This window comes from Danio rerio, chromosome 4 (genome assembly GCF_052040795.2).
Source record: "Danio rerio strain M-AB ecotype USA chromosome 4, GRCz13ab, whole genome shotgun sequence".
NCBI classification, from domain to species: Eukaryota; Metazoa; Chordata; class Actinopteri; order Cypriniformes; family Danionidae; genus Danio; species Danio rerio.
The window spans coordinates 11,743,102-11,764,448 of record NC_141024.2 but is presented as its reverse complement, the minus strand read 5'-3'; the positions used below and the strand labels follow the sequence as shown (position 1 = coordinate 11,764,448).

At 34.3% G+C, this 21,347-nt stretch overlaps 1 protein-coding gene across 5 annotated transcripts in view; it reads right to left on the bottom strand.

The window, feature by feature from the left end:
- The window catches only part of sema3aa (sema domain, immunoglobulin domain (Ig), short basic domain, secreted, (semaphorin) 3Aa), a 165,936-nt gene extending 147,017 nt beyond the window's left edge, over nt 1-18,919 (bottom strand). For 2 of the 5 annotated variants that reach the window (XM_087246026.1, XM_087246028.1), the window contains exons 1-3: nt 18,860-18,919; nt 18,668-18,709; nt 7,916-8,072 (exon numbers count right to left, since the gene is read on the bottom strand). The gene's annotated coding sequence lies outside the window, so the exon portion shown is untranslated. The remainder of the gene's footprint in view (nt 1-7,915; nt 8,073-18,667; nt 18,710-18,859) is intronic. The other 3 variants (XM_087246024.1, XM_087246025.1, XM_087246027.1) reach the window with 2 other exon arrangements.
- Between the last annotated feature and the right edge of the window lie 2,428 nt (nt 18,920-21,347).

The window sequence follows — 21,347 nt, the reverse complement described above, 5'->3', positions numbered from 1 at the left end:
TGTGTTTGTGTGTGTGTGTCTGTGTGAAGAGGTTGGTAATTGTGTTAAATTTATGCTGAGATGGACTAAGAGTCCAGAAAGTCAGAGGAGGCTTGAACAAACTGTAATACATAGGTGATGATTTAACAGGTGCATTTATTCCACAATACACACACATATTCACTGCACGTAAATAAAACAGAAAGTTTTATTATTATTATTATTATTATTATTATTATTATTATTATTATTATTATTTATTAACAAATAAAAGTAGTTGTTTTATTGCTTTGATTTGACAGCGCCCTATCTGGCTGAGGCTGCATTGGTTCATGAACAGTTTTTATTGTTATTTTTTATTTTATTTTTTTTCACTTAGTACATAGTGTTTTTATATTTACTTATTTAATTATTTATTTAATGTTGTTTTTTTGCACTATGGACTACTGTGATGTTTACTGTAGATGACTTATGATTATTACTAATATTATTATTATTACTATTATTATTATTATTATTATTATTATTATTGTTGTTGTTGTTGTTGTTGTTGTTGTTGTTGCTGCTGGCTATATTATTAGTATTACTACTACAAGCATTATTATTTTTATTAACACATAAAAGTACTTGTTTATTGTTTTAATTGTTTTGTTGCAATTATTATAAAAATTAAATCACTATTAATTATTATCATAATTATGTAAAAAAACAATCATCATTATCATAATAAAATTAAATAATAGCAAAATTGAATTATGTAATAAATAAATTTTATTTTAATTAACATTTTATTAATCAATGACAATATTAATGCTGCAATGAATACAACTTGAATAAATAAAATAATAATAATAAAAAAAATTCCCCTATTCCTTCACATTTTTTAAATTAATAATTATTATTAATGACTACTACTGCTATACTGCTAATAATAATAATGCACTGTTGTTATATTAGGATAAATGAATAAATATAAATAAATATATTACATGAGTCTAATATCACACATTTCATTAATAATTAAATCAATGAATGCAATTTAAATTACTACAATTTATTTGAACAAAAATAAAATGCAATAAAAACTAAAAAAAAAATACAATAAGGTTGTATTAGTTAATGTTATTTAATGCATTTACTATCATGAGCAAACAAGGAACAATATAATTTTAATTGTTTTTGCTATTCTTATAATTATTAAATTAATATTTGTTGTGATTATTATAATAATTGAATTACTATTAATTATTATAATTATATAAAAAGCATCAATCACCATAATCATGAGAAAAATACATATATAACAAAATTTTATTATGCAATAAATAACTTTTATTTTTATTTACAGTTTATTTATCAGTTACAATATTAATGCTGCAATAAATAAAAATTGAATAAATGTAATAACAATAATAAAATAATTTCTTCTATTCCCTTACATTTTTATATTAATATTAATCACTACTGCTACTACTACTCCTACGACTACTACAAATAATAATAATAATAATAATAATAATAATAATAATAATAATAATAATAATAATAATAATAATAATGCACTGTTGTTACATTAAGATAAATAATGAATAGAAATAAATATATTACATTACTCTAATATTACACATATTTATTAAAAATGAAATTAATGAATGTAATTTAAATTACTACAATGTATTTGAACGATACAAATAATAAAATGCAACATAATAATATATTAAGAAATAATAATAGTAAGATAACACTTTACAATAAAGCTGTATTAGTTAATTTTAGTTAATGCATTTACTAACATGAGCAAACAAGGAACAGTACATTTACTACAGTATTTGTTTATATTAATTAACCATAGTTCATAAAAATACAGTTGTTCATCATTAGTGTTTTACCTCACAGAGCAATAACTAACATTAAAAAGCATGAATTTAGATTTTAATAATGCATTAGTAAATGATTAATACATGCTCTATAAGTTTTATTCAGTAAAATGCATGAAGTAACATTAACTATTGAAACATTATTATAAAATGTGACCAATAGTAAGAATAAAATAATGCAATTTATTAATTGACAAATTGATTGCGTGTATGTTTGTTTCATTGACCGATTCACTAAATTGTCTTCTTGGCTTTATTATGTAATACAAAAGGAAAGTGGTGGGAGGAAAATGAATTGATGGAGGGCATGAAATCTAGAGCAGACTCGAACCTGGAACCAACTGCTCCAAGATTTAGACAGAGTTTGACTTCGACAGAGTTTGTGAGATGATAAACACTGTAATAAAGCCAAAAAACACTGTACCTGAGCTGCTCAGAGAAAGTCAGTGAGCTCTAGCATCGCTGCAGGGTGTTGTAGGGCTGTTTCAGTGTGAAGCAATGTTTCTCCATACATGAGTGCTCAGTCTCTCTGTCTCAGCGATTCACAGCCCTCTGCAGCTCTCAGCACATACCTCTAATATGTGTGTGTGTGTGTGTGTGAGTGTGTGGAGGATCAGGGGTGTCACTGCTGGATCGATGGCTCACTGTGTCTGACAAGACTGTGTCGATTCAGCACACTCTGTGAACAAAGACAAAACAGCACACACACACACACACACACACACACACACACACACACACATACACAAGCGCGTGCACAACCACACATAACTCTAAATTCTTGAAATCCATCAGAAGGTCATTGCATTCAGACGAGAGAGGGTCCCCAGGGACGTGTGCTGAGCCCCTGTCCTGCTCTAATAAACACTGTCTGGATCTGAGGTTTTTGTACAGGAGAGAGACCTTCAAAGCTGATCTCTTCACACATTTACAATGTTTCTAATTTGCCATTAAATATATAAAAAGCAGCTCATTAATTAGGAAATAAATACCCAAATCACACTAATAATATTCAGGACTAGTGATATATTCACCTTTAATAAATGGATAACATATATATTAGCTACTTAAAAGATATCAATTCATTAATTTACAAAATAATAAACCATAAATGACTTTAATATAATGTAACTAAAAAGCAAACAAAAAAGTAGATACAAATTCCTATTATCCTATTATTATAAAATCGCTGAATATAACATTTGTATACCCATAGTTATAAAAATATGACAGTTTGTATTCATTTATTCATTCTCCTTCTTAGTCCCTAAGGAGGGGACTGTTTATTAATCAGGGGTCACCACAGTGGAATGAACTGCCAACTTATCCAGCATATGTTTTACGCAGCGTATATGCTTCAAGCTGCAGCCCAGTACCGGGAAACATCCATACATACTCATTCACACTCATACAAATTGGGCAATTTAGCTTATTCAATTTCCCTCGTTCAAACCCATGCCAACACGGGGAGAACATGCAAACTCTACACAGGAATGCCAACTGACCCAGCCGGGACTCTAACAATCGACTTTCTTGCTGTGAGGCGACAGTGCTACTCATTAAGCCATCGTGTCGCCGACAGTTTTCATTTCAATCTTTAAAAAAATAATTGATCTGGAAATAAAAGCATAAAATAATGATACAAAATATATATTTTTTAAAAGTTAACTAAAATAAACTGATTTTTTAAGATAAATCATCTAAATACAAGCTTTTTTATCACTATTAGACAAATCAAGACAGTTTTAATTGGTTGTCTAAAATATAATCAATTTATTATTTTGTAAATCAAAGAATAATTAACTTTAAATGACAGAAACTGTTTAAAATAAGACTTAACATGAATAAAAAAATTCCTATTCATTTGAGAAATTTGGTTTGGAATTGATAACAATTACCTGTTTACCTATTTTTAGTTTATTTTAACTATTATAAATAGTTATTATACATAATTATAAAAGCATAGCCTACAAATAAAATATAACAAGTAACCAATCTTTTAAAATAAAGATTCACCTTTGGCAAAACAGTTTATTCAACATTTAAATTTGCCATGAACCGAAAGCTGCAACCGTTATATTATTTGTATTGTGACGCAGTTCCTATGAAACGGAATATTAAATGACAGTGGGTGTGGCTTGTTGTTCTACTGCGAGCTGAATGGACGTAGTAAAGTAGGGGATTATTTCAGTAAAGTTCAGGAAAAGTGTTTGGGAAGAGTTATTACAAACTTACAGACACCTCCTTCTCACTGTTTCTGTTTGTTGTCAAAACTGACAGTTGGAGGGGCGTGGTTAAATATGTTAGCCACGCCCAATTCCTCAGATATTTGTAATCTGACAATTTAACTGAAAAGATTTCAATTAAAGACTAGATGGTAAAGTCTATATAAGATACAGCTGTGCATACGCACATCAATACAGCATCGTTTTAGTGAGAGTAGGGTTAATAATATTTAATTTATTGGGTAATTTAAGAAATGGCATAAATAATACTCAGTACAACTACTGAGTTTACATTACTGTGACAGTTGGGTTTAGAGTTGGAGTAGGGGTAGACGTTAATAAAATACAATAAATGGGAAATTTAATAAATAATATAAATAATTCTTGTTAACTTCTGACCACAACCGTACCTGATCTAGCAACAACCAGATTAGAAGGGCAAACTTTTTTTTTTTCTTAATGACATGCACAGATGAATTGTTTACCAAAAGACTAGCTATGTAAGCTACTAAATGGTTATAAGATTAGTTTTAATATCTTGGGGACAAGATTTAATATTATAATTATTAATAATATAATTATAATGTAACTGCATAATTAGTATGTCATTAATTTGCTTAAATATCAATATATTTTTATTCAAATTATTGCATTTCTAAATCCTTCATCTACAATATTATTGATAGTTAAACAATCTATTTTTTGGATTATCTTATAAATCTGTTTTCCTCATTTTCCTTATAGCTATTAACAAACCCCATATATCAAAGTAGTTCTGATACGTCAAACAGACATGCATAAACTCATAGATCACGTCTCTCATAAACAGCTCAGAAAATGTCCATCCATCGCAGCAGACTGATTAAATAACAGTCAATGCAGCAGATATCCTGTCAGTGCATTACTAAGATTAAAAATATGACAGAGTGTGTGAGCTTCGCGGTAACATATACAGTTGCGCCTTTCTCAGCGAGTGTGTGTTAATGATTAAACAGTGTTGGCTCTCGAACATCTCTGATTGATAACCGGTATCCCTGTCTCCCTGCGGGCCCATTAAGACCCTCTTGTCTGTGTTCCTGTCACAGCTCGTGCATCGAAACAGCACATCACGCTTCTTCCTCACGGTGATGTCGGGATGGGATTAAACGATCGCCTGTCCCCCCGGTGAAACCCTAGAGCTGAGCCGCTCCGCTGTGGTGAAAATCGCTCCACATCAGCAGAACTCTGGCAGTTCTTGAATCACTATCAGCTTTCGGGTTGCAGCATCGTTTTTTGGCTTGCAGGCATGATGCATAAATCTCTTCATTGACATTATTTTCAAGAGTTTTGCTGCCATGCAACTATATGCGATATGCATTGAAAGTGTCATATAGAGGAAGTGGAGATGACGAGATGTCTTTTAAAAGATTTCAGGGTGTCTTATGGCTAATCGTTTTACTGTGAACATCAAGTTTAACACACACACACACACAAAAGGATGTGGGAAAAAGGACAGATGTCAGTGTGAAGAATTCATAAGTGTAATGTTTCTAAATGATATGGTACAATTATTGGTCCTCCAAAGGTATTTTCATGCTACAGTAGATCTAGCTTTAGGGGCTGTTTACAGGATAATGTTTTCAACCAAAACTTGAAAACTTTTTATGCATTTTGCATGCTCGTTTACACGGTAACTGTGTTTTTAGGACTGAAAATACAAACATTTGTAAGCAAGCAAAAGTTTTTGTTGTGTCCATGTACCATGTGTCCACTCTAAATTAAAGTCTATAAAAATGATGACATTGTGTGTGTGTGTGTAATGCCTCGTTTCCAGTAAGTGGTACAATACGATATGGTTCAGTTAGGTATGGGTCACCTTTATCAGGCTTGTGTCTACACTGCCAAATGGTGTCAATGGTACCCTTTTGGTGGGTGTTGGTGTTCAACAGAAAGCTGTAGTCAATGTCATTCTCGCTTGAAGTTCACATATTGTGTAAGAAGCACTTCTTACTAAATGCTTTATATACATAAATACTTATGAATAAATGAAAATTACTAATCTTTAAACAAACAGTATTTGATTATAGCTGCAGATCAATGATAATGGAAAATAGCCTACGTCTGTAATTATAACAATGTAAAAAATGATAAAACATTTATGAACACATATAGAGACTTACAGTCTCTGAAATGTTACCAATTACAAATATAAAATACCCAAAACACACATTTAGGCCTTATTTGGTTTATAAACGATACAAAACAAATACAGTCAGTATCAACCTCACATCTTTATGCTTTACCAGAACATATAACGTTAACATTTTTGTTAGAAAGTAATTCCATCAATCCGAGTTCATAATTGTCAAAAGGTGATGATAATAATTAAACATGGCAACCCCAGATTAATAAAGGGACTAAGTCAAAAAAGAAAATGAATGAATGAACTTGTCACTTTTAAGGCAATGGGTTTGCGTGCTGAATTACCTCCTTTTTACAGTGTACACAGTAAAAATGTTGGGTTCCACACAATCAATTTGTGTTGAGAGAACAAGGAAATAAGTTAACTTATTTGTTTTTACGAATTTAAGTGGGTTGATCAAAGCAATACTTTGAACCCACAAAAAAATGTGAGAATTGTGTTTTTTCAGCTCATTTTAAATAAGTAAAACAAACAGCACGTCTTTTTTTGAGAGTACATCGCTTTTGTTTAAACATAGCCTCAGACTAACGTCATAACTGAGTTCATTCAGTTGGTGTAAAAAACCAGAACAAATCGTCAAAAGATGCTTCAAGTATAAATAAATACAGTTTGTCCACTTGAGATTAGATTTAGAATAGCGTCCAGTGAACAAAAGGCCTTTTCTCGGAAATATACATCCACAAAAAGCAGAGCCAAAACCAGATTTCATCCTTGGTCCATTAAAGAAATATCTAACATTTGATACCGTGGATGGCTGACAGTGGTTCAGTCTTCTATCTAAACTTTATGGAAAAAGAGTCAGTCATAGTGTCTAATTAAATTATAGCATGTCAAAATGGATCTCTTGATGGTGCCAAAGACAAAAACTTCACTACAGTTACTACAAAACATTTCGCCCAACCATCAGCCATATGGCCAACCAGTCTACCTCAGACAAAAATAAAATTAAAAAATGAAACACTTACTATCCCAACTTGTAAATTGATCCCATTCATGGCCAAAACTTTTGTCTACATAGCAACATTGCCCAAACCAATGGCATCAGTTCGGGGAGTGACTATATTTCTGTTCAACCAAGTAAAGTAGTGGTCGGAAAACTTTACTTAAATGCAAAAAATACTTAAACGTTGTGAAATAACACTTTTAAAAAAAAGCTAAATGCTACTGAAACGAATGTGATTAAAGTGTGCAACCACATCTTGTTCATTTCAATCCATGTGTCTCCATTTAGACACGAACGTGCGTTCTCGTAAACAGCTGCATCAGTAATGACGATGAATAGCATCTCTCAGTGATGTCTAGGGGCATTGATCATGGACATTAAGCATGGAGGTCTGCGGTCTGGGACAAAGCTGTTCACATGCTTAAATCTGTGACAAATCCATTTTAATTTGGCTCTTCCTCCTGATAACCTTCAAAACTGGGCTCTTTGTAGAAATAAAGGGCCCATTTAACAACACACGCCAACATCCGTCTTCCAGAAAATGCATCTAATGATTGGAGATTATTACAGCTTTATTAAGTGTTTAGTTCAATAAAAAATAATAATAAAAGTCTATTAAACTAGCATGACTTTTTTTCTGTGGAGCTTGAATGATGATATTTTAAGAAATGTCTCAGGGTTTTATGATGTATAGAAGGGGCGTTCAAACCTGTTCCAGGAGATTTTAGGTGCAACCCATATCAAACACACCTGCCTATAGTTATCAAGTTTAGGTCCTAATGAATTGGTCCAGGTGTGTTTGATCAGGATTGGAGCTGAACTCTGTAGGAAGGTAGATCTCCAGAAACAGGTTGAGCACCTCTGACCTATACAGAGAAAACGAAATAGTAATTCATTATAAATCTGTATATTTAAATTCTGAATACATCTTTTTATAAATAATAACTAAAACCATATTGCATCTGATCAGCTACTTTGAGATCAGTAGGTGTTGTACATAGAATGTCCAGTAAGACAAACTTATTTAGCCCTCCTGTGAATTTGTGATTTTTTTACAATATTTCCCAAGTGCTGTTTAAGGGAGAGAAAGTTTTTAAACATAGTATTTTAATAACTAATTCCTGCAACTAATTTCTATTGTTTTTCTTGTCATAATATTTTGCAAAAAAATAGTGATCATCTTGAAGTGCAATTGAATAATTAGGTTAAATTAGGTTAATAAATCGAGTCATTGAACAATACTGGTTTGTTCTGTAGAAATCAAAAAATTAAATAAAGGGGCTTATAATATTGACTTTAAAATAAAACAGATAAACTAAAATTAAAACAAAATGAAAACTGCTTTTATTTCAGCTGAACTAAAGAAATATGAGAAGGAAATAATAATAATAATAATAATAATAATAAATAATAGGAAAACTGTAAAAAATTTGAAAATACACTTGGGAAATATATATTAACATTTCACAAGAGGCTTAATAATTTTGCCGTCAACTAAATGTTCATCATTCTTAAATGTGTGAGATATGGGGTAAATCTAAATGCATCTTTACATCAAATGTTTTTGATACTAATAAAACTTTAGAGACTAACAATATTTGCTTCATTCATTCCCAGATCCAAAATTGACCCAAATAGAAAACATTAATAACTTCATAAATTTGGTGTATTTTAAAGCAGTGTTTCTCAACCACGTTCCTGGAGGACCATCAGCTCTGTACATTTTCTATGGCTGTTTCTTAATATGCATTCTTTAGCATCCTTGTGTTCTCATGTGACATCATAACCAATCGTCAAAGATCAGTTCCTCAAGACTGCAAGAATGGAAGATGCGTGAATGTTCCCGGAAGTGTTCTTAATATCGAGGATAGATTTATTATTAAAGTTCATAGATATAACTTGTTCTCAGAAGTTTGACTAAATGATGCACGTAAACATTAGTATGAAAATATTCATAAAGGCACAAACACATAAAGGGTGTTTATTTGCTGAAATTCATATTAAAATTAGTTTTATTTATATTGTGCAATGTATATTTGTGAGGTGTTTATGCATAGTATATATTGTGAAAAGGGAAAAAACAATAAATCGTTGTATGAATGCTTTAATTTTTAAATAATTTTAAGTTGTAAATGCGTGAAGGTCATGTGACCATCAAGGAAGAACACAGCATCTCATTTCTCAAAGGACGCATTCTCTGTTCTTGCAGTCTACCGAGTTTGTTCTTCCGAGGTAACTTGGCAAAAACGGTTTCCACAAGAACACAATTCCATTCTCAGCGTTCTTGGAATCGAGAAACAGCCCATGTCTCTTTAACCAAACACACCTGATTCAGATCATCAGCTCATTAGCAGAGACTGAAAGTCCTGTAATAGGTGTGACAGACAAAGGAGACATCCAAAACATGCAGTCCTCCAAGGAACATGGTTGAGAAACACTGTTTTAAAGGGTCCTGAGTCATTTGTGAACTTTAGTTCCCTAACTGAAGTGCATTCGTTTAAAAAGCTTCCTGTATTTTAGTGTCAAAACGCTCTCAAATGCATCATGAGGGTAAAGTGTAAAAACACGATTCCTTCTGTCCTGCAATGTCTGAATTTAAAAGATAAATGACTCAATTAAGTTGCATTAACAGCCAGTTGGTCTTCAGGTTCCACATCAATGCTATTGATCAGCTCCAATGGAAGAAAATAAAGTGAATTCCAATGCAACACTGAGCGCTCTCATCTTCCTGGTCAAGTACGAATTGTCCATGTTGTTTCTCATAAATGTCATCTCCCCCCTTCCAGACATTAATCTCCATAAGGCCTCAAACAGTGCCTCGATTTCGTTGGGTCTGCTGGCTTGCGTCCCACCGAACCAGTGGTGTGTGTGCGTCCATTTTCATTTGCAGCAGCAGGGGTACGAGTGGGAAAACAGGAAAGGGTTTTATGATCAGATCCATAGCTGCCACCGGAATCAAAGGCACACAGGCAGAGGAAACATGGACACACGGACACAAAGAGCAGATGCGCATTGCTAGCTGAGAAAGCCCAATCAAGCAAATCCAGCCTCCGAGAGAGCGCGTTCGTGCATGGGAGCACATCAGTGTGATATAAATGGCAACCTACCGAGCCATTTGTGCTCCTACATTTGATATCTAATAAACAAGAACAAATGAGGCTGTCCTTCACAGTCGAGGAACCGAATCTGACATCAGCGCACAAACAGCCCATTGACAACTGCGGCACAGATGACCGCTAGGAATTGTGTGAATACGTTGATCTGTGCTCGAGATGATATCGGTTACTTCCTAATGAGAAGTATTTTCCGTTTCTTGAAGCTGGCAAAGCACTGAAGGGTTTTCGATGTATAGTTCCTTCCTTAAGATTTGATTGACAAGGCTGACATGCAATGTATTGGCGAAACAAGTGTGACCCTTCACCGAGAAAGCATTCAATATCAGTTTTATTTTCATTGTGGCTAAGTTTAAGTTTTAACTGGTCTTTATTTTGAGCCGACAGCTGAAGTAACAAAGGGCAACACTGCTAGCCAGCATAACCGGGTTTGTTATGCCATGAAAAAGAAGCAGAAGTGTTATGCCAGGACTAAAACGTACGCTTAATGTATAACCCTAAAAATATGACACCCACCGCCACCCCACCCCATACAAACTGCACTTCAGATTCATGTTATATGCGCAGATCTATTCATAGTGATAATTCAATTGACGGCAAGATGAATTTGTCTGTGTAGTACATCAATAAAGCTCTTAAAATCGCCGTCACTTTTAAAGAAGGCAAATACAATGGGCAAATCATTCAGCAGCGCTGTGTCCATAGCAACGGCAGAACCATCTAGCCTTCTAAACGAAACATTGACCCCATACTTTCATTTTCTGTCACCAGAGGCAGTGAATGCTCCAGAATACAGTACAAGAGCCAGTCTCACAAAAACCTGTCAAGAGCATGTCCAGGTCACATTTTAGCTAAAAAAAAAAAAAAAAAAGAGAAGAAAGAAGAAGAAAATGTCCTTATTTTCAAGGCCATTAATATTTATTTATTTATATTTCTTTAAATGCAGATTTGTTGCATTTCTTATTGCAACTAATATTGAAAATATGATGTGCTGCTCCAACACGATTTAAAATTATGATGCATGCATATTTTTCCTCCTCTAGATTGTAGTGTACATGAAGAGTTTAGATGCAACAACCTCCAAGTGGCATCTGAAATTTCCCTCAAAAAATGTTCTCAGTCTCATTTGTTTACATTTATTTCACTTTAAAGACCAGAAAAGGATTTATTTTTTCCCATAAAAGTCATATTACTGAACAAACACACAGAATGTTAGAGGAAAATTTCAGACGGCATTTAGAGGTTCCTCTTTAAAAAAATTCTAAAATATATTCTACACTAAAAAAAAATGATACATTGAATTTATTTTGCAAATAATTTACCATTATACCTTAAAACAATTTGTAAATCCAATAAAAAAAATTTTTCGGTGTAATTGTAACTATTTATATTATATAATGCCATTTTTTATTGTTTTAAACTGTGTGTGCTAGGTATGAAAATGACAATGCAGCAATAAGAATAAGAAAATAAGAATAATAATGAGTAGGGATGCAACAATTAGTTCACTCTTTACAATAAGGCTTCTAAGTTCATGTATTTACTAACATGAACTAAATATGAACAATTGTTGTGCAGCATTTAACCATAGTTCAACATTTACTAATGCATTATTAACATTCATACTTGTTTACAGTAGTTAATGCACCGAGTTAACATGAACTCACCAAGTACAATAATATTTCCATTAACTAACGTTAACTAACATGAACAAACACTGTAATAAATGCATTGTTCATTGTTTTTTCATGTTATGCATTAACTAACATGAATTAATACAGCCTTATTGCAAAGTGCTACCCACGATTTTAGATGTTGATTGTACGATTATAGTCTGAGGAATAATCCTTGTTTCAGGGTTATTATGATTATTATGCATTCATTAATTTCAAAACTAGTTTGAATCACATAACTCCATTTGTTTTAAAGTGTAATTTATTGCTTCTCAGTAAGCAATCAATACAGCACAAGATAACAGTAAAAACAAAAAATAGTCCATTTCTTTTTGGACTTAAAAGTAAGTGAAAGTGGCATTTAAACATAAGTAATAATTTTGCACGGAACATAAATGAAAGAGAAATGAATAAATAAATAAATAAATGAATAAATAAATTTGTCTAATGTAAATCTAAGCTACATGTTAGCTATATATTTCCCTTTTAAAGAGAGCAAATGTAGTCAAAGACTGTGGAACCTCTGTCCGAAAGGCACTTTATTTTTGCAACTATATTGCAAAATTGTTTGATATTTTTCATTTGTGTGTTTTTTTTTACTCTTGGGCATAGAAATGAATGAATGAATCTGACTGATCAGTTCTTGACAGGTGACTTGCATTGCACTCGTGGCATTCTTTTAACTAGGTGGACCTGGAAAGCATGAGCAAGTCGTGCCGCGTGTACATCTTTTTCTAATTGGCGTGCAAGCCGTATGCTTCCATTAGAAATAACTAACATTTTAGTGCGCAGAAGACGGGATATGTGAACGAAGTTCCTCAAGTCACAATTAAAATTAACCTTTAATCCAGTGTGCATGAGTATTGTGTACAAGCTTGGAACTTTAAACTAGCGCACATTAGGCGTAATTGCACAGTTTTGTTCCTAGTAAAAATGCAGTGTTGAGAAGCCTTTACAATTAACTAACGTGACAAATTAAATTGCGGTTAAAGCTGCGGATACTGGACTCAATTCATAAGCGCGTGAATACGTCAGACCGTAAATGCAAGCTCCTGCGACAAGCTTAAAGGTCAAGCTTGGTGAACTCTTAAGAGCGAAATCGCATCACTTGACTGCTTGAGACCAATTGAGGATTAAAACAAGACCTCTCAGGACAGAAATGTAAAATATGGACCAATCGCTTGCTTTTTTAAATATCTAATCACCTTGTTTAATCCAGCCCCCTTTTTCGCAGTGTTGTACAACAGAATTTCGCAAGCTCAAACTCTAGTGTGCCCGCAGCTTAATAGTGAAAACGGTTAATCGTTGTATCCCTAATCAAATTAAGACAACTGAAAATGAACCAAAAACTAAAATCAAGCAAGATGTGCAGACCTTGCCTAATTGTCATGTAGTTACTGCCAAAAAAAATGTGCTTATGAAACACAGATTTGTCATTTTGTTAATTTTTTATACCTCATGGATCTAAATGCAACCCAAATGCTTCACGAGAAGAGATGCGGGTGGGAGAAGTGGAGAAGTCTAAAACAAGAAAGAAGACCTGCTCAGTAGATGTAATCTCTGTGCTGACTTATCAGAAACACATTTACTGAAGTAAATCTGCAAGCGCCTGCAACCATAAGGGCAGCGAGCCAAAAAGCCCCTCTGGATGAAGCAAGCCTGCCGTGATGTCAGCCTCTCCGGGTCCCCTTTCAACCTGGGACCCCCATCTCATTTTCATTCGCCTTTTCTTCACCTGTCCTTCTCCGCGTCTCTCTGTAGCCTCGCAGGAAAATAATAAGGCTTCCTCCCGCGTCCCTGAGGGTTGCGCTTGCAAGAGGGGTCAGAGCAGACCCCGCTCACACAAAATTCAGCCTCTCTCTCTCCTTAGCGGGCTGTCAAGAATTTAAAAAATGGAGACAGGCTGAGAGAGGCTGAGGCAATTACTCATTTACAGTCTGTATAGACGTTACTGAAAGCTGCCTTCCCCCGGCTGCGGAGCGGCAAATGTGTTTCCAATTAAAACTCCTGTGTTTACATATTCTGCATTTTCTATTGTGTAATTGCAAGATTTATTGCAGGCCTGTTGTATTTCCTCTGGGGCGGAAAATATGGTCGTGAGGCGTGAATATGTCACATGTGTGGTGCCAAGCAAATCCGAGTCACAGAACTCTCTTAAAACTCGAGGCCGTGGAAGCAGGACGCGCTCAGGCCATATGGGATTTCTGGTCAGAAGATATAAATGAGCGGTTTTGGACTAAGTGAGAATGCTGAACGTGATCCAGTTCTGGATGTCCGTTGAGGACCAGCACCCCTAACACGCTGTACATATGGCCGTACGCAACTTACCGTACAACAACAACACGCCACATGGAAGGCATGCGATCTGGCCTTTGAAACGAACACCAGCTCTAAATCTATTTAATGACACCAGAGATATGAATAATTGCAATAATGTCCTTGCGGTTTCCGCCCGCCTCCATCCGCAGATCCCTCATGATGCATGCCATTGTCCAAAACGAAGGCACGCTCATGGCTTAGATGTTTCGGAGCGGAACTTGGCAAGCGCCGTTTGGATCCACGCACTTAAAGGCTTGTCGTCATGGTGATTTGTCTTAATGCCCATGCGACCTAGACCCCTGCATCTGTTTCCCTTTCTCTTCCCTCTCTCATAATCTGCTTAATTATTTACCGGTAATCATTCCCCATTCAGAACTGAGCAACATATTTAGCAACTTGAGGAATTTTAACACTCTTTGTTTCTTATCCCTTACACAATTAATGGATCTTGGTTTATATGCACTGAATAAACACTTCACTGCTCCAACATTTGTTAAGTTCAAATAAATCCAAACAGATAACCTTTGTACACCCTTCAAATTAAGAGGAAACTCGCATAATAAAGGCTACCGGGTGATTTTAGAACTTACAGTGCCCTCTGCTGGATATTACAGCCATTACAATTGGACCACCACTTCAGATCAGCCATTTTGTAGTTTTTAACATGTGGCCACAACCACTAAAACTAACACTGACATTAAGCAGACTTTCCAAGCAGCCGATTGTTCCGACCCCTGTACATCCATCGCCATATATCCCATACAGACACTCGCAGTGAACGGTGAAGACGCCAGTCGTAATGTGAGGCATGTGTGTGTGAGGGTCTCGCAATGCTCGGCACGACTGCGGTAAAGTGGGAGAAGGATCTGTGTGTGTTACGGTATGCAGAGCTGCGAGTCAGCCAGAGTTCCACAGACACACACTCGCAAACAAACTAACACACACGCACACTTCTGCTGCTCTCCTGAGAGAAAAGAGAGCGAGATGCCAGCAAAACTCCACCAGACTTCTCAGTAAGGGGTGAAAAGACATATGATGGATCAAGTATGAGGAGAGGAAGAGGTTCACCTCTGCTCAACAACTGACAAGTCTTCTTAAAAGTGAAGAGTGTTATTGCTGAGCCACTAACGGCGCCAGGCAGATTGAGCAAAAATGATGACGGCCCCCAATGACAGCTCAAACTAAAACAGAACTCAAAGAAATAAAGCTATCACCACAAAAGGCACTTACAATGGGAGAAAATGGGTCTTGTTTATTTGGAGGAGTTCAAAGTTAAGTGTTTAACGAATAATATTATAAACACTTTCATTAATTTTTATGTTAAAATTTGACTTCATCTTCTGCTAAAACGGCACTGAAAACCCTAATAAGTTGACTGAACTAAATTAATTGAATAAACTCATTGCTTCAATTTAATTGAGTAATGGAGTCTCCCAAAACTTGCATATTTAAGTTTATTTAACTTGCCGGTTTTGTAGACTATACTTAAATTGTTCAGTTCATCAAACTAAGTACTTAAGTAAACTATAATAAAATTGTTCTGTTTACCAAACTTGTGCATGTGTGTCTGTAATAATATACTATGAAAAAATGTTTAAATCAATTTTAAACAAAATATTAGTAGCCATTTATTCACATTATAATAAATAATTATACTTGTACTTGTACTTAAAAGGTTGTACATATTAGAATTTTAGAGTCAAGACTTCTTTTGTGAAAATGAACTATTTTTTTCAAAGGATTTATTATGATTTTGAGCTTACTAGACTTGAAATCTTAAGTTTATGCATTTTCATGGTACATGAGTTAAATTAACTCTATATTTTTAAGTGATAGGACCAAAATGCTAAATTGTAAGTTATGTTCAGTCAACTTTACCTAATTGTTTACGTAAAGACAACATTAGGGTTTTCAGTGTGTATTTTGTAGGCTGTAAGTTTGTATTGAATAATCTGTATGATTTCCACAGCACTGAAAGAATTTCTATATATTTTCATAATGGAATTTACAGTAAAATTCAAATGCTCAGGGTTTCAAATCAAATCTTCACGCAATGTAAAACATTCTTGCTGCCTGCAATTTTCAAGCTGAATCAAATTCACTTTTCAAGTCATTTCAGCTAACATTAGTGAGCCTGATTAAGCAAAAAATTATGATGGCCCCCAATGACAGCTCAAACTAAAACAGAACAAATCAACTCAAAGGAATAAAGCTATCACCACAAGAAATTCTTGATGCACTTAAAATGGGAGAAAATGTGTCTTGTTTATTTGGAGGAGTTCACAGTTAAGTGTTTAACGAATAATATTATAATCACTTTCATTAATTCTTCTGTTAAAATTTGACATCATCTTCTGCTAAAACTGTTTTAGTTGTATTGATTAATGTGTTTATCACAGTACCGAAAGTATCCCAAAATCTTTTTATAATGAAATATATTGTGAAATGCACAATTTCAGAGGTTCAAATCAAAACTTTATGCACTGTAAAGCATTCTTGCAGCCTACATTTTTTTGGTGAATTAAATTCACTTTTATAATAATTTCAACTAACATTAATAAGACTGATTGAAAATATTAAGTTAAACCTTGCTAAGTTAAACTTTAATTAACTTGATTCAAGAGTTCACACTTAGATATTGCTTGACTCTAATAGCAGGATTGGCATGATGTCCTGGGAGAGAACCCTGATATCGGGTATAAATGAGCTTAGGGCTCCCGCCTGGTCAATAAGCATATAAGGGGGTCTGAGATTAGGTATAGATAGGAAAAGGAGGAGATGGGAAGGAAGGGGGGATTCTTCCAAAATGAAGATAAAGTAGTAGGGAAAATTGGTCTATTTATTGAAGGCTTGAGTCAATCTGACTGGATTATTGCTAAATACAAATTAGCAATCAATCATATCACGTATCACAATAATTTAGTTTGTGAAACTTCATTTAATGATTAAAATTTGTTAAAGTAGTTTAAATATTGCTGTCATGACTTTTTGTCTTATTGCATAGAGTGAATGCAAAAGTGTCTGTTAATATTAAATTCAAGTAGTCAATTACATATAATAAAATAACATAACAAACAGAGTTAGCAATAAAATACCAATACATCACAATTTACCATACATGATGATCTCAGAAAGGCCTCCTTTTAAAATATAGCCATCCCACTTTTTCTGAATTTACATCCCTTGAGTTGAACAGAGGAAATTCTGTTATGTAACACTCTATGGTGCTGTAAATAACAGTTACACTTTACAGATGCTTCACCTGAAGCGACTTACAAATAAGAAGAATTTGAGGTCACATATCCTTAGGTGCATGGCATTTGTAGTATATTCTTTTGGAGGGGGCTGTTTAGGTACATGTATTTGATGATAGTTATCTAAATTTTATCTATTTATGTCATATCTGTCTCGATTTAATCATATAATTAAACAAATAAATATATCTTTAACCTATTTTATTATTTTAATTTTTGATAAAAGCAATAGTTTTATTAAATAGTTTTTCCATTTTTTTATTAAATATTTAGTTTTAATTTTAATAAAAGCACCAGAAGTAACACTTTCACAAACAAGCTCAGGTTTCATTTGAAAAGCGAAGTGTTTAGCTGAGAGAAAATGCATTCCAGGTGTGCATGTCAATATAGTTTTTCTGCAGTCGTTCTATGTGCTGTTTGACATGAATGATCACACAGCTTTGAGATGTTTGAATCATCTCATTAAAATGTTAGATTTATTTAAATACAAGCAAAGCTAAAAGTGCTCTTTGACATATTACTACAATCATTCTGTACCGTTTCTTTATTTTATTTTATTTTTTAAGTCAAGTCAACTGATAACTTGCCTTTACACTGCATTTTGAACTTGTTGTAGTTAAAATGTATTTATTATTTTTATTAATGATTTATTTACTTAACTATCAAAATCAACTTTTTAAATCAATGTCACTTAAACAATAATGAACTGAATGAAATGAAAGGGTTAGGAGGGGTTAATGTCTCTTTGAATAATAAAAAAGAATGAGCTTTTCATGCTGAAATGATTAATTTGGGACACTCCCCTCCATATTCAAAAAGTCATTGGCTTTGGCTTTATAATCAATCACAGAAAGAGGAAATGTTTTAGATGAAGTTTGGAGTGTGGCAAGGACATTTAAGTGAGTGAACCATGGTATTTGAACAAACACAAATAATTGACACAAAATGTTCTGGCAGACAAAATGTAATAACAAGAATAAGGAACGCCCAGTTTGAAATAAAAGCATTTTTGCTACACTCACAACAATACAAATAATAGATCCCTAAGCAAGCATATTGTAAATCTTTCTCACATACATAATTCAACAGTTATGTAACTCACCAAATCAGATGTGCTTTTATCCAGATGAATAACCTTCTGAACCTGAAACAATATAAATCGTTGAATGTATCAGTGTATGCTTTTATATAGACTCTAACAGTATCTGACAGGCTTGTCACACTTTACATTAACTGGATTAATGTAATCCCTTGTTATCTAGTTACACTTCTGACACTGTTAATCATAGTTTACCGTGAAATCGTTGATCCTCTTTATGATTTCCTAATGCGCGTTTGTAAACAACAAACTTTTAATTTGAATTGACGCGTCCGGTTTTCATGACAGTAAGTGTAAACATAATCGCTGCAGGTGTCTTTTAACACAAAAATGCAATGCTAATTTGTATTTAACACTAAATCTGATAGTTTCGCTGTCATTATTCAACTTGTTTTGCACAAGAACTTGAAATTTAAGAGCAATAAAAGTTCCTGTCAGGGAGCTATAAAACGCTTATGAATAATTAATGAGGTAACCGTCGCGTGCAATTACAATTGGCTGGTCGGTACTTACTCAAACACATATGCGAGTTAGTGTTTTGTAAATAAATAATATTATATTTACTTAGCTGAAATTTATGTTTGTTTTTTCTCCATAACATATCCTGTTTTTTTTTTTTTTTGTCATGAAAGCTAACACAACTCACATAAACAATTGAAGAGGAGATTTACATATTATGGTAAGGCAGCACATCAAACAAAAGTCTTTCTCTCTCATTTAATTCCAGTGCTGGAAAGTCCAAAATAACTCAATAAACAAAGCATTTACTGATGGATCTGTTTATGTCAGCATCATAGAGTTGTTTAGGACTGTACCACACATACAAATTGCATTATGTTAAGGCCAAGGGTCCTCTTGTACATCGTGGGACTGTGAAAGCAAATAATTTGATCAAGTACAACAATATACCTAAAGCAGCATTAATGCTTGTCGATCATAATGACAAACATGATTTCACCGAATTCATAAAACATTGAAAAAGTGACAGATGTGAAACATTTACGCATCTGACTTAAGTTTGATTGAAAAGCTGTTCTCCCTGGACGTCTGGAGGCCATCTATTCAGGATCAGATCCAAGAAGCAACATCTGGCACTATTCATCTCTTGCTGCGATTGCTTTGGTTCTGACACATGTCCACATGCTGACAGGAACACGCTCCACAGTTTCAGTTTGTGTGACGGCCTGGGCCTGGTCCTGCTGACACTCGCAGCTTTTGTTGTCTAAACGGCGTCTTAGCTGAGCTTTGATCATGGCACTGAAACATTCCAGCATGTTTACTGCAGAGAGCAATGCCGTTTAAATGTACATGTCAGCTCAGGTTCACTTCCACTGCAGGCCATTTTTTAAAACAGACAGACAGAAAGACAGAGAATCAGATAGATAGATAGATAGATAGATAGATAGATAGATAGATAGATAGATAGATAGATAGATAGATAGATAGATAGATAGATAGACAGACAGACAGACAGACAGACAGACAGACAGAAAGACAGACAGACAGACAGACAGACAGACAAATAGACAGGGATAGACAGATAGATAGACAGACAGACAAATATAGACAGACAGACAGACAGACAGACAGACAGACAGACAGACAGACAGACAGACAGACAGACAGATAGATAGATAGATAGATAGATAGATAGATAGATAGATAGATAGATAGATAGATAGATAGACAGACAGACAGATAGACAGACAGACAGCTAAATATAGACAGACAGACAGACAGACAGACAGACAGACAGATAGATAGATAGATAGATAGATAGATAGATAGATAGATAGATAGATAGATAGATAGATAGATAGATAGATAGATAGATAGATAGACAGACAGACAGGGATAGATAGACAGACAGACAGACAGCTAAATATAGACAGACAGACAGACAGACAGACAGACAGACAGACAGACAGACAGACAGACAGACAGATAGATAGATAGATAGATAGATAGATAGATAGATAGATAGATAGATAGATAGATAGATAGATAGATAGATAGATAGATAGATAGATAGACAGACAGGGATAGATAGACAGACAGACAGATAGATAGATAGACAGACAGACAGACAGCTAAATATAGATAGATAGATAGACAGACAGACAGACAGACAGACAGACTGATGGACGAACAGACAGATATACTGACAAACATATGGACAGACACACATATTTGCACTGTGTCATAGAAGCCTGTCATAACTTTCCACTATCCATAACTCATTGGTCCAGTCAGCCGAAATGAAGCAGCTCATATAGGAGAGGCGCTGCTCAAAGATTTGAGCCCAGGGTATGTGTGAGGACAGTAATACATCACCAGCTGTCTTCCATTCACTCTGGCCATGTTAAACAGGGGGTGGGGGGTTGTTAAGCTCGTTTATGCTTCACTCAAGTTATGCGTGGTTTCCTGAGGAAATGACAGGAGCAGAGGGGGCACTTCGGCCACAGTGGGCCACTTTATGGGTCTTGGACTGATCAGGTGACAGTGTAATGGCATATACATTGCAAGAGAGAATTGTGGATTAAAACACATGGTGCATGAGAGTACATTGGAAACATCTGTTTATTCAAGTTGCATAAGTCATAATTACTCCACCCTAATTTAATTTGTCAGTAACTTGCTCATAATGGATGACAGAAGAGTTAAAAATGCGCACATCACCAAT